This window comes from Rattus norvegicus, chromosome 4, assembly GCF_021556685.1.
Source record: "Rattus norvegicus strain SHRSP/BbbUtx chromosome 4, alternate assembly SHRSP_T2T, whole genome shotgun sequence".
In the NCBI taxonomy this organism is placed as follows: Eukaryota; Metazoa; Chordata; class Mammalia; order Rodentia; family Muridae; genus Rattus; species Rattus norvegicus.
In genome coordinates, this window is record NC_141537.1 from 21,450,686 (window position 1) to 21,466,265 (window position 15,580).

A 15,580-nucleotide genomic window follows, 5' to 3' on the forward strand; every position below is an offset into this window, starting at 1 on the left:
ACAGTTCTTCATAAAGAAATGCAACTCAATGCGCACCTACTAAAATCTGAGTGTGGCTTCAAAGGTTACTTCAAATAATGAATAAATCAACCTAAAAACATAATAGTCCAGGAGTTATCAAGAACAGAATATGTCAATTATTGGGAGCATATCAGAGAGTCTCAAGAAATTGTACACCTTAAACAAACAAATCAAAGAATGCCTTTTGCTCAACAGGGGGCATCAGCTGAAAAAAGGGCAGACAGGCAGAAATGAGTAGAATGTGGGGTTGCAAGAAGACTGACAGATCAATCTGAAGGCAATGTACGAGAACAGACAAACTGGGGATAGTACGCTAAGCCGAAAAATGGTCTCTCCAGTGTGCTATGCCTCTTCGTTGAATAAGTATATAAAGGAAGGACATTTTTCACTAGGTTAATCTTCATATCTAAAAATATTTAATCGTGTTTATTACTATTTTTCATATTATAATTCAACAATTATTAATTACATATTTCCCTGTGCCTTCTCTGCCACCAATCCCTCCCATGTACCTATCTTTACTCTTTTTTAAAATTCATGCATATAAAATCCCTCTTTTTTCATTGATTGTTGTTACAAGCATATATATATTCCAAAATATATAAGTGCAACTTGTTTCATAAATATAATGTTATTTTAGGTAGGTTTTCAGGGTCAAGGCTAGGTCCTAGTTACGGGACAGATTGTGCCTCAAAAATTAACATAAAGAAGTGATTAAAAAAGACATTACATTTCCATGTCAACCCTTGGCCTTCACACTCATCTATTGTGCAAGGAACCACAAAAAGCACATGGGCACAAGCATACTACACACATCTATACAATCAAGCAACGAATCAGTCACTCTTTTTAAAAACCTCAAATTGATGATGGGATATCTGCTATGTTGGAAATACAGTATTTTCAAAAATATTTGGCCTTCTTATTTTAAAATATGTGCATTCATCTGCATATTGTGTGACTAATATTAGATTGAGAACAAGATTGTTAAGCTGAGATTCCACGAACTTTGTGAAGTTAAAGCTAAAAACTGAATGGTTTTATTTTCTTTCCCGGAAGCTAGGTTTTGGGAAGTGCAATGATGGCGGTAATGCTCTCAGTTCTTCCTTTAGTCCTAAGTGCACATGGGTGACAATAATGCCACGTTCTGCTTGCTGAAATAAAACAGAAAATAGTTCAGAAGGATGGCCCTTTTAAAGGAGCTTAGAGGTGAATGCTGTACCAACAGCTGAGAAAATGCTGAGGGCCTGCCCCGGGCTCCTTTGATTCTGTATTTGAATCATCCTCATGTGAAATAACTGAAAATCTAACATACATAACCTTAAAAAAGTAGAGATTCAGACAACTATTATGTCCACAAGAGAACAAACAGTATGCTTTGCCCGTCTTTTTTCAATGAAATTCAGTTTCTTTCTCTGAATATATAATAAACCATGATCACTAGAAAGACTGGGGCCATGCTGTCAGTCTAAATTTCAAGAAAGAGATACTGAATGTTTGTTTTTCTCCATCTTTATTAACTTGGGTATTTCTTATTTACATTTCGATTGTTATTCCCTTTCCTGGTTTCCCGGCCACATGACCCCTCCCCCTCCCCTTCTAGCTGGGTGTTCCCCTCCCCATCCTCCCCCCATTACTGCCCTCCCCCCAAGAATCCCATTCACTAGGGGTCCAGCCTTGGCAGGATAAGGGCTTCCCCTTCCACTGGTGATCTTACTAGGCTATTCATTGCTACCTATGAGGTTGGAGCCCAGGGTCAGTCTATGTATAGACATTGGGTAGTGGCTTAGTCCCTGGAAGCTCTGGTTGGTTGGCATTGTTGTTCATATGGAGTCTCAAGCTCGTTCAAGCTCTTCCAGTCCTTTCTCTGAATCCTTCAACAGGGGTCCCATTCTGAGTTCAGGGGTTTGCTGCTGGCATTCGCCATTGTATTTGCCATATTCTGGCTGTGTCTCTCAGGAGAGGTCTACATCCGGCTCCTGTCAGCCTGCACTTCTTTGCTTCATCCATCTTATCTAGTTTGGTGGCTGTATATGTATGGGCCACATGTGGAGCAGGTTCTGAATGGGTGTTCCTTCAGCCTCTGTTCTAAACTTTGCCTCCCTATTCCCTCCCAAGGGTATTCTTGTTCCCCTTTTATAGAAGGAATGAAGCATTCGCATTTTGGTCATCCTTCTTGAGTTTCATGTGTCCTGTGCATTTAGGGTAATTCAAGCATTTGGGCTAATAGTCACTTATCAATGAGTGCATACCATGTGTGTTTTCCTGTGATTGGGTTACCTCACTCAGGATGATATTTTCCAGTTCCATCCATTTGCCTATGCATTTCATAAAGTCATTGTTTTTGATAGCTGAGTAGTATTCCATTGTGTAGATGTACCACATTTTCTGTATCCATTCCTCTGTTGAAGGGCATCTGGGTTCTTTCCAGCTTCTGGCTATTATAAATAAGGCTGCTATGAACATAGTGGAGCACGTGTTTTTTTAATATGTTGGGGCATCTTTTGGGTATATGCCCAAGAGAGGTATAGCTGGGTCCGCAGGTAGTTCAATGTCCAATTTTCTGAGGAATCTCCAGACTGATTTCCAGAATGGTTGTACCAGTCTGCAATCCCACCAACAATGGAGGAGTGTTCCTTTTTCTCCAGCATCTGCTGTCACCGGAGTTTTTGATCTTAGCCATTCTGGCTGGTGTGAGGTAGAATCTCAGTGTTGTTTTGATTTGCATTTCCCTTATGACTAAAGATGTTGAACATTTCTTTAGGTGCTTCTCAGCCATTGGCATTCCTCAGCTGTGAATTCTTTGTTTAGCTCTGAACCCCATTTTTAATAGGGTTATTTGTCTCCCTGCAGCCTAACTTCATGATTTCCTTGTATATTTTGGATATAAGCCCTCTATCAGTTGTAGGATTGGTAAAAATCTTTTCCCAATCTGTTTGTTGCCATTTTGTCCAAACAACAGTGTCCTTTGCCTTACAAAAGCTTTGCAGTTTTATGAGATCCCATTTGTCAATTCTTGATCTTAGAGCATAAGCCATTGGTGTTTTGTTGAGAAAATTTTCTCCAGTGCCCATGTGTTTGAGATGCTTCCCCACTTTTTCTTCTATTAGTTTGAGTGTATCTGGTTTGATGTAGAGGTCCTTGATCCACTTGGACTTAAACTTTATACAGGGTGATAAGAATGGATCAATCTGTATTCTTCCACATGCTGACCACCAGTTGAACCAGCACCATTTGCTAAAAATGCTGTCCTCCATCATCATGATCAAATGTGATTTAAAATCTATATTTTGCTTTTCTGGTGTGTTTGAATATTCAGTGTTTGCTTTGGTGGGAGAACTGGGTTCCAATGATGCCATGTAGTCTTGGTTTCTGTTGCTTGGGTTCCTGCACTTGACTCTTGCCATCACGTTGTCTCTGGTGTTACCTTGTTCTACTATTTCTGACAGTGGTTAGACCATCCTACAGGCGTGTGTGTCAGGAGTGCTGTAGACCTGTTTTCCTGTTCTCTTTCAGCTTGTTATGGGAACAGAGTGTTCTGCTTTCAGGCGTGTAGTCGTTCCTGTCTACTGGTCTTCAGGTGTTCCTGTGGGCGTGTGTCCTGAGTCTACCAGGGAGGTCACTTGGAGCAGAAAAGTTGGTCTTACCTCTGGTATCAGGCCTGAAGTCACTCCACAGAGCCAGGTTTCAGCTCTCCGTGAAGGCAGCAACCATAGGGCCTGCTCCACCTTCTCTCAGGACCCTGTGCACAGGGAGCCCAGATGGTGCTAGGTGTTTTCCTCTAGATTCAGAAATGTGGGCAAAGAGTAGTCTCCTCTGGCTTCTGAGGTGTGTCTGCCCCTCTGAAGGTCTAGCTCTCCCTCCCACAGGATTTGGGTGCAGGGAGCTATTTGATCAGGTCCCTTTAGATCCGGGCGGTGTCGATGCTGAATGTTTTAAGTATCTTCTCCACATCACTGAGGACTTTTTCTCTTACAAATTTTTAAGATGTGTGTGCTCGTGCATGCACGTGTGCACGTGTGTGTGTGTGTGTGTGTGTGTGTGTGTGTGTGTGTACATGAGTGCACGTAATAGTGCCGGCCAAAAACAAAAACAAACAAAAAAAAGTGATGGACTGTGATGGATTGCCTGGATCTGGAGTTTTAAAAGTCTTATGAGTCTACTAATGCTAATGGTAAAAATCACATCAGTTTTTACAATAGAAATATGTGTTTTTAACTGCTGAGCAATCAACCAGCCCTAGCAATTATCTCAAAGAACCTTTAGATACAAACAGGAGTGGCAGAAAGAATTAAATGGAGTAAATTAAAAAACTTCAATGGTCTATCCTTGTTATTAGCTATGTGTAGAAATTTCAAAATCCATAATTTTTAGTCTGCTGCTTTAGTGTGCAATGAAATGTAAGCTGGTTTATTAGATTATGTTCTATTTATGTATATACACATATATAATCATTCATTTTATACACACACAGATATATACATATATATATGATAGATATTATATCACATACACACACATCACTGCTAAACATGGTGATACATGCCTTTAATTCTAGTACTCAAGAGGCAGAGGGAACTCTGTGTATTCAAGGCTTTCTATTGTGAGTTCCAGGCCATGTAGGAATACATAGTAAGACCCCGTTTTATAACAAACAAGAAACAGAAGGTTTTCAGTGATCAAAGGGGAAAACCCACAGGACCTTCCCTGAGAAACTGACTTTGAAGCTAAATTCTGAAGGCTGAATAGGATCTAGGAAAGAGAAGGAGTGGCAATGAAGAGAACATGGAAAGGCACAAGGTAAAGCAGAAAGAAATTCTCCAGGAGATAAAGTAGCAGACTCTTGGGAATGATGGTGAAATGGCACAAGGCATCTATCTCAGCAAGCAGAGCCTTGGAAATCACATTAGGGGTTTTATCCTGGGAAGACTTGGAAGCCCTTGGAAGCTTTACTCAGAAGTACAGATGAGCAGATAGACATTCCAGGCAAACGTTTCAGCTGCATTCAACAGCACCGAAAGGGAGTTGACAGAATGAGTGCTTGATGAACAATTAAGGGATGGTGACATTTGTCAACCTGTAAATTGTCACTTTTCGTTGAGGCTCATATCACTGTGTTATTTTTAATCTGTATTACTGTATCATTTTTAATAGCATTAAAAGGAATGTCTGAGGAGCCTTGAAGAGGCGTCTCAGTGCTTAACAGCACTTGTTGCTTTCGCAGAGGACCTAGGTTCTTTTCCCAGCATCCATAAGGTGCTTTATCACCATCTGTAAGCCCGGCATCATGGGATCCTTCTTCCTGAATGCCATGGGCAGTAGAAACATTATATATATATATATATATATATATATATATATATATATATATATATATATATATGCAGGCAAAGCGCTTAAATGCATAAAGTAAGAGGAAGAGGTCTAAAACCAAAATGGTAAAGGGTTTCTAAAAGGAGCACTAAAATATCTATAATCTCATTACCCTTAAAAACTAATTTATATGCATGAGCTTTTTCATGTTTTTGTCCAAAGGATGCACCTTTTCATTATAATACAAATACCAAACTGTAGGAATTCATTGTTCTTAAGGACAACCTTCTTAGTTCTTCTGTAGAGTATAATAAATCATGATGATAAACCAAAATTGATTGGTCAATTTTTCTCTTCATGAGCAGTATTGTAACTTGCAGTCATGTTGTCCCTCAGAAACACATGAATTGTTTGATGATTATGTCACATATTTAATGTATATACAAAGCTTTGAATCTTTCTGCAGAACCAATAGTATATTAATCAAATGTTTCAAATGATATCAACCCAAAATAGTTACAGATCCAAAACGCTTTCACAGTTGGTAGAAATGTCATGTCATTGTTTGATAAACCATGTTAGAATTAATAGATGGTGGTGCAAATTGTAGCTTAAAATTTCTTTCATTTGAAGAACTTAAGGTAAGTTTGCCAATACGTAAAACAAAAGACCTGGAAAGCAACTACAGGTTTTGAGAAAGTATAGAATTACTGTTGACAGTTTTGTGTCACTTAAACAGGATGTTATTGTTTCTATATCTTCTCTCTTTCATTACATAAATATTTTATCATACAGCACCATCATGAAGGTTGCTACACCAGCAATACAAACAGGTTATGTAGAAGTCATGTGCATCAATTCCAACTTTATAAAATGGGTTGATGATTCAATTTAAAGATATAAATTCTATTTAATAAGAGAAAAAGTGTAATATGTGTAATAATTTCTCAGTAATATGTGTGTTCCTTAACAAATGTATGTTCCTAACTTGTCTCAGTCTTCATGTTTTCAAAGACAAGTGATCACATCGTATGACACTTAAATTATGAAAAGTTTTGTAGGTGGCTGGTTTTTCACTGAGTTTTAAAGTTTGACTGAAGTAGACTATTCTGAATAGAAGTAATTATTCTATCCTGGAGGAAATACCAAAATTCTAGCTTATGATGCTAACAAAAATCACACCAGCCCATTCTTTAAGGTGGTTGGATCTTTCCAGCCATGAGTGACAAGCAACACTCAAGTGGTCATTTTCATTTGTCAAGTCACGTGTTTTCTCTGTGACATAAGACTCATGAAAAACAATCTGGCATTACAGATTGTTATTTCTTTCTCTTCTTTTGGTTTCTTTGACACAGGGTTTCTCTGTATAGCCCTGGCTCTCCTAGACTCACTTTACAGTCCAGGCTGATGTTGAACTCAAAAGAGCTCTACCTGCCTCTGCCTCCTGAGTACTGGGATTAAATGTGTGGGCCACCACACCCAACAGGTTATTTCCTTCTTGAAATTAAATATGTATTTTTACCCATTCATATAAAGTAAAATTAATATTTGATCCCTACCCAGTTAATCTGAAAATGAAATATTTTCAAAATGATAGTTAAAAGAAATGTTTGTATTAATCATCTAATAGATTTTCAGTACAGCCATGTGAATGCTATACAGTGAACTAAAAATAAGTCAAAGTACTTTTGTAGAGTTTTTAAACTTGACTGTGAGTCAAATAAACCACAAACTATAATATATATTTTTTCTTGACAAGGAAGTTTTTATCATGAGAGCAAACAAGAAAGAACAAAACAAAACAAAACAAAAACAAGCTAGAGAGACTAAACCAAACTAAAATGTCTCTGCTCACATACATGGATGACTGGTCAGTCCTGCTTCCTTATAAAAGCTACCTATTCTGGTGGAATTTTGTTCTTTTCTTTTTCTTTTTCTTTTGTCATTTCTTTCTCTGTCTCTTTGTGTTGACGTTATTGCTATTGGTGGTGGTTGTGGTGGTGGTGGCTTTTTCTAGACAGGATTTCCCTTTGTAGCTGTGGTGTCCTAAAACTAGCTCTGTAGACCAGACAGGGCTTGAACTCATAGATGCACATGCCTGTGCCTCCTAAGTGCTAGGATCGAAGGCATATGCCACCACTACCCAGCTTTTGCCTTTTCTTTTTTGTGACTGCATTATGTGAATTTGGGATATGTCTTGGGTGTGAACCAACACGTTCTTTTAAGTATCTGACAGGAAGGCTTCTATTTGGGAGAATAAGTCAGTGGCAGAGATTACTTTATTGTTAAAGTTAAGGATGACAGATGTACAAAGCATTCACTTGCAGTTCTTCTACCTATGATGTTCTCTGACATCACTTATGTCATTTCCCTTAATATCTACTTGAATACCACTTTACCAGAGACATTCTCCCTGACACACTGTGTGTGAGAATCCCTGCAGTGCTCTGGCCTGAAACTGCTTGATTTAATATTTAATTTCACTCTGCATACTATTCAAAAAGTAAAGTCAGAGGAGGCTGGATGGGGGTGGAGAGGAAAAAGTGAAGAGAGGATAGGAGAGAAGGGAAGGAAAGGAGAAGAGAGAAGAGTCTATTCCTCCCACAGAAATATAAACTTAATCCGGGCAGTAATTCTATTAGATTTTCTACAGATCCTCACAGTAAAGCATTTCCTTCCTTAACTGTGCTGTCATGCTATTGCTAATTTTCATGCTTACAATTTTAAGGTTGTGCTATGCCTCGCTCTGTAATACGAACATTAAATGTAATGTTTAAATTAACTCAATTCTGAACAGACTGAAACACAGGATTAATAGTCAATATTGGAGGTGACACAGCTATATATGACTCTACTTCAACTAACCAGAAAACCAGGCAAGCAAAATCTTCTCCCTCAGTCCCACTTCCTTTCTAATACTAAAAGTAAGCTTGGATGTTTGTTTGTTCTACTAAAACCTTATTTGCATAGTATTAAGAACCAGAGGGCTCCAAGTGTTTCCATGGGCTGGTAAGTCAGATAAGCATCTGTTTCTAGGATAGGCACACTCCAACTCAGAGGACCAAGTCTTTAGATTTGATGCTTTGGAGTTCACACGGTAACCTCATAAGTAAGAGTTCTCCATCCTTGTAACATTTCCCATAGCTAGTGCTTCATTCAGAAAAATAGGATGAAGAGCAGCCTTCCTACCATTGGGGAAGGCATTTTGATATACTAAGTGTGAACAATCCTTTAAAGCCTTCTCCTAAGAACCCAGTAAACTCAGCGTATAGACATGTCATCTGTTGGCTATATGTCTTTATTAAACTGACCCTTTTTTAGTTGATGAGCGGATAATAAAATGTTATGGTTTTTCACTGGTCATTTAGAGCTCTGACCACAAAATAGATGTTTAATAATGGCTACTTTTATTCAGATGGGAAAAGTGGCCTAATATCAGTAACTCTCATCCACTCTGAAAGCAATGGAGACTTGTCCTTTCTCTGCATCCATTGAATGCGTTTCACCCATCCTGCCTTCCTCCTAACAAGAAAATAAAATAAAGGAAAACAACTAATGATATACAGAAATAATGCATAGGAAAGAATTATCAATTCTCCTCTCTGAATGAAACTTTATGAAAGCTAACCACAAGGCTAACAGTATCGCACTGTTTTAAGGAGACCACTGTAAAACCACAATACAATATGAATTGGTTACTGTTTTATAAAGTACCCTTTCTTTACTCGTTTCATCCAACACTGAACCAACAAGAGCCCTATTTACCATCTGCATAGAGCAACAGACTTACAGAAACATGAGAACAAGCATTCAGGTCTAAAAATAATCAGTGGAGAATACGATTAGCAATGCTCTTGCATTAAGTGTATCAGTTTTCCGTGTTAATTATTCTTTTGTCATCTACAGTCCCTTTTTCAACTGTTTAGAACAAAAACTTTTGGTCCTAACACCAAGCAGTCAAATGTATGCAAGGATTTCATAAACTTAAAATTAGTAGTTCAGAAAAGACAGAAACAAACTCTGAAAGTCCGTTCGTTTAACTTAACATACCTTTCAGAGAATTCTGTTTGCCAAAGACAACTTCTTTTGCTCTGAAAACTAAATATTTCATCTTGGTTTCCCACTGATTTCCATTAAAAATATAAAACAATTTTACTTTTTAAATCAAATCATTTCTAAGGATGAGATATCTTTTAGAGAAATTGAGATACAAAATATCCACATATTGAAATGAAGAACAGAAGTTGGTAATCATCATCGAATGTCTAAGCAAAATACAAGAATGTGAGATAGACAAATGGAAGTGATGAGAAAATGGGGGGCAGAAGTGAGGAAGAAGTGAGGCAGAAGTGAGGAAGAAGTCAGGAGGAAGTCAGGAGGAAGTGAGGTGGAAGTGAGGAGGAAGTGAGGAGGGTTGCTTCCTCTACCATGCAGTTTCTTTTGCTCAAAGGAAAAAACAAAAAATGCAGTTCTTGCTGACTAAAATCCCCAAGGATCTATATCATACCTACTACATACCAAGTTAAATGCCCAGTTCAGAGCTTCCCTCCGTACTCAAGCTTCTTATTTTGCTTTTTCATTTGTTTTTTAGTTGCTGCAGCAGAAGAATCCAGGAGGGTGTGGTAACTCAGCAATCTTCTACTAAAAAACACACCCCAGCCCTTTGTAATGCTTCAAATGAGAGTTTTATTTTATTTTTATAAAAATGAGATCATGTAAGTAAGTCAAACTCCTCACATTTCATGAAATCAGGAAAATAAATAATGATAGAAATTAATGAAGGCATTGGGGGCTTCCAGTTTCTGTCTATGCTCGGAGCTGACCCTGTGCCACAGTTCTCTGGACCCAAATTCAGCCAAGAAAGAACTGGTTTTCCAGGAGTGCTGACACACAGGCTTACAGAAGGGTCAAGCCACTGTCAGAGACCAGCTAACACCAGACATAACCAGATGTCAAGAAGCAAGTATAAGAACCTAAGCAACAGAAACCAAGGCCACTTGACATCATCAGAACACAGATCTCCCACCATAGCAAGACTTGCATACGCCAACACAACGGAAAACAAAGATTCTGATTTAAAGTCACATCTCGTGATGATGTTAGAGGACTTTAGGAGGACATAAATGACTCCCTTAAAGAAATACAGGAAAAGGCAGGTAATCAGATAGAAACCCTTAAAGAGGAAACAAGAACTATAACAATAAAAACCACTTAAAGAATTACAGGAAAACACAACCAAACCAGTAAAGGAATTGAAGAAAATAAACCATGACCTAAAAATGGAAATAGAAACAATAAATAAATCACAAAGGGAGACAAACCTGAAGATAAAAAACCTAGGAATAGATCAGGAGTCATAGACATAAGCATCACCAACAGAATACAAGAGACAGAAGAGAGAATGTCAGTTGAAGAAGATATCATAGAAAACATTGACACAACAGTCAACAAAAATGCAAAATGCAAAAAGCTCTTAACCCCAAATATCCAGTGAATCCAGGACACAATGAGAAGATCAAACCTAAGGATAATAGGTATAGAAGAAAGCAAAGATTCCCAACTTAAAGGGCCAGTAAATATCTTCAGCAATATAATAGAAGAAAACTTCCCTAACCTAAAGAAAGAGATGCCCATGAACATACAAGAAGCCTACAGAACTCCAAATAGATTGGGCCAGAAAAGAAATTCTTCCTGTCACATAATATTCAGAACACCAAATGCACAAAACAAAGAAAGCATATATATATATATATATATATATATATATATATATATATATATATATATATATATATATATAATATTAAAAGCAGTAAGAGAAAAGGTCAGGTAACATATAAAGGCAGACCTATTGGAATTACACCAGACATCTCTTCAGAGACTATGAAAGCTAGAAGATCCTGGACAGATGTCATACAGTCCCCAAGAGTAAAAGACTGGGAAAACAATTCCAAGCAAATGGTCCAAAGAAACAAGCTGGAGTAGCCATCCTAATATCGAATAAAATCGACTTTCAACCATAAGTTATCAAAAAAGATAAGGAAGGACACATCATACTCATCAAAGGAAAAAATCCAACAAGGACTCTCAATTCTGAACATATATGCTCCAAATGCAAGGGCACCCACATTCATAAAAGAAATTTTACTACAGATCAAAGCACGCATGCACCTCACACAATAATAGGGGGACTTCAGCAACCCACTCTCATCAATGGACAGATCATGGAAACAGAAGCTAAACAGAAACAGTGAAACTGACAGAAGTACGAACCAAATGTATTTAGCAGATATCTATAAAGCATTTCATCCTAAAACAAAAGAATATACCTTCTTCTCAGTACCTCATGGTACCTTCTGCAAAGTAGCCATGTAATCGATCACAAAACAGGCTTCAACAGGTACAAGAAGACTGAAATAATCCCCATGAATCCTATCAGATCACCACGGACTAAGCCTGGTCTTCAATAACAACAAAAATGACAGAAAGCCCACATACACACGGAAGCTGAACAACGCTCTACTCAATGACAACTTAGTCAAGGAAGAAATAAAAGGAAATTAAAGACTTTCTAGAAGTTAATGAAAATGAAGGCACAACATACCAAAATTTATGGGACACAATGAAAGCAGTGCTAAGAGGAAAACTCATAGCTCTGAGTGTCTGCAAAAAGAAACTGGAGAAAGCATACATTAGCAGCTTGACAGCACACCTGAAAGCTTTAGAACGTTTAAAAAGAAGCTCACCCAAGAGGAATAGACTGCAGGACATAATCAAACTCAGCGCTGAAATCAACCAAGTATAAACATAGAGAACTATATAGGAATCAACAAAACCAGGGGCTGGTTCTTTGCTAAAATCAACAAGATAGATAAACCCTTAGCCAGACTAACCAGAGGGCACAGAGACAGTATCGAAATTATCAAAATCAAAAATGAAAAGGAAGAGATAACAACAGAAACCAAGGAAATTTCAAAAAACATCAGATCCTATTGCTGAGAAAACAGTTTACTTAGTCATATTTAATTGCCAAAATATTGTCTTTGTGAACAAGTATGTTGCCAGTTGTCAGTCAAGACGGGACAATTTATGGCAGAAAAAAAAAATAACAACCAGATCCTCAATGGTTTCAAACACACATGTGTATCACATTTGACATATCCAAACAGGTATTCAATTCAGTTGTGCTTTACCAATAACTCTAGACACAGCAGAAAAGATTTATCCTTGGCCCATGTGTTTGAAACTGTCTATAGGAGTAGGAGAAAGAAAATGTAACAGTAACTCTCTAAACAATGAGGCTCCCGGGTTATGTTCAAGGAGGCATTCATCAATTTTGTTTATAATTTTTGTTTCCATTCAATTGGTTAAAACAAGCTACAAAACTATACTAACTTACAAAAGACAGCAAGTTGTTAACAAGAATACCCAGTGAAACATGAGAAGATTCAGAAATGTAAAACACTTTCGGACTTTGTGCTATTAAAGAAAATTTATTTTGGTTGAATCAACACAAGCCCACTAAACAAACATCTTTCATTAAAGAAAACATTACAGTCCAAGGAAACAAAACAAAGGACCAGACACAATTCCTGCCCTGACATAATTAGACCATATTACAGGAGCAGTTGCCACATTACAGACAATAAGCTACAACTGAGGCGAAGTGGCCTTGCCTTTCAAATGCTTCTATACTTACTGTGTATGCTGTACTTTTCAAGCATCCTAAGTTTTTACCTAATTATCATTAATTTTGCCATTAATTTCGACTCTTCAAAATAGTCATATTTTGAACACAAATATTCTAATTATATCACCTAAGTATAACATTCAATTCTTGTGAAAGGTTTTGTGGATTCTTTACTGAGAGAAAAGTACATCATCTAGGCACCTGGAAACAGCGTAAAAGAAGGATAAGAAAAATATAGAAAACTTGAGTTTAACAAAAATTGACTTCAGATGGGTGGGTGCTAGGTATGGACAGATAGAGTAGCCACCAGACCGTGGGAGGAAAAGGCAGATATTTGAGTTTTGGAAAAGGAATACAGGATTGGTCTTAATGCTGTTATTACTTTTCTACTTCCTTTATACCCCTCTCTACTTCTTTTTCATTCTTATTTGTTTTTAAACAGAGGAGAGAGATTTGCACAGATCTACCACACTCATCTACCTTAAAGGCACATCATATCAAATATGAATTAGGGCTTCTATTACTATGCATGAGCCATACAGTGCTAGGGAAAATGGATTTCAATGGCAAACACATAAGGGCTAAGTTAAATATCATAAATAATTTGTTCTGTGAGATTTGCTAGACAAACCAGAGGTCAACATTAAGCTAGAACAGACTATCTCCAGATTCTGCAACTGTTGTTGGAATTAGTGTTCTAATAAGCCAGTATAAAAGACACATAATCCAGATAGTTTATTGATAAGCCAAATGTCTAGATTGGGCAGATCTAATACTATTCTATCTTATTCCCCAGCTACAAAGCCCCTTGTTACTTGCTGCTTCTCCTGACCATGCGATTCTGGCCCATGGTAGTCTCCATCTATCCTCTTCTCTCTCCCATCTGTGACCTCCTCTTGAACCTCCAGTCCCACCTTACTCCTTTCACAGCCCAATCATAAGTTCTCCTAGCCTTTTATTGACCAATTAAAATGAGGAGAAGATTCACATGGCATTACTTGAATATGGGAGCATCTGCTCTTCAGGGGCAATCACATCTTAAGGAACCAGTTTTAGCTATAGGATACAAGCAGCATCAGACATACCCACTATATCTAACCACTAAAAGGAACATTTTTTTTTAATCATCAGGAGATCTTCTGAACAACCCTGCTTAAAGGTAGCCCAGCAGATAAGCCTGACAAAGAAAAAGAAAAAGGCACTTGTGTCCTGTGGGGTTAAACACTACCTTGGAAAATACTGCACAACCTGCAGGGGGTCTTCTAAATCTGTGATGCTATCATTTAAATAATTATATTAAGCTGGGATGAATTGTAACTGCTAATTGGATATGACTCTATTTCCTATCTTTTGAGAAACAGATTAAATGTGTACAAAAGCCATGACAAAAGTCATCATAAACTTATTATGATGACTAATAAGTCTTTGATTATTACAGTGATCTAGCCAAGGTAAACCATCATTATATATCTTTTTTTAAACTGTGTGCACTTTTTTTCTCACTTTTCCTACTTTTGTATACAGAAATTCTTCATCAAAAAGAAATACCAAACTTCTCAGAACTCAGGAACTCTACAATGAAATATTTAACCAGAAAAAGATGAAGAAGCAATGGTAATTTTAATGCTTACAAAAATCACAAATTTGTCACACTTTAACGCCTCTATAAGATTTTAATTAAAGGGAAAAAGCTGACAAAGTACCTCTGATCTACTAGTTCCAGAGACTGTCCAGCTCTTTTTCAAGTGTGCAACTTTCCCTGAAAACCCACAACTAGAGAGTCAATTTCTCCCTCTTGGTTGTGCAGTTAGGCCCTTTTGCTGGTTTTCTCTTGACTCAAATCCAATCTACCAATCAAGGTCTAGAAGAGATCCCACCCATACCAAGAAACAGTCTTCAAAGACTCTAACCAATAACATACTTTGTCTGTTTTAATAATTAATGTGGTTAAAATTTTAAATATCTTAAAAATCAATCTTTTCAATAAAAAACACAATAATAAAAATGTGTAAATATATTCTAGAATTTAAAATATTTGATAGCCATTATAATCTTCATATTTTTAATGCTTTAAGCTCCTGTATAATGCTCACCTTGCAAGCGTAAATTTAATAACCCTCCTTTGAGAATGTTGATCTCCATTTCCTATATGAAGGTTAATATAAACTCTAAGGAGGTTAACCATAGAGTGATAAAACTAACCCCCAAAGTATTCTTCCGTAACCAAGTCACAGATCATAAAGAGCTTCCATTTCATTTGTGGAATTTATAATTTGAATACATTAGTAACTAAATGATTTTATGAAAGAGAAAATTGTTAGCCACTGAGAGTTTTTGACAAGCTCGCTTTACGTACCAGGTCTTGCCAAAGATATTGATCTGGAACTCAGACAGAGCAAAGTCTGGAATTCACACAAAGTAATGCTTGAAAAGTTTTCATTCACAATAAGAAAAAAAAGTCATATCAACATAGAGATGATTAAGTATATGGGCACATAACTGTGGGTAATTCTGGAGCTATTTATGAATAGGCTGTTTATCTTCTGAGCTGGAGAA

At 37.2% G+C, this 15,580-nt stretch overlaps 1 protein-coding gene across 8 annotated transcripts in view; it reads right to left on the reverse strand.

The window, feature by feature from the left end:
- Sema3e (semaphorin 3E) overlaps positions 1-15,580 on the reverse strand; it is a 251,686-nt gene that overhangs the window by 216,158 nt on the left and 19,948 nt on the right.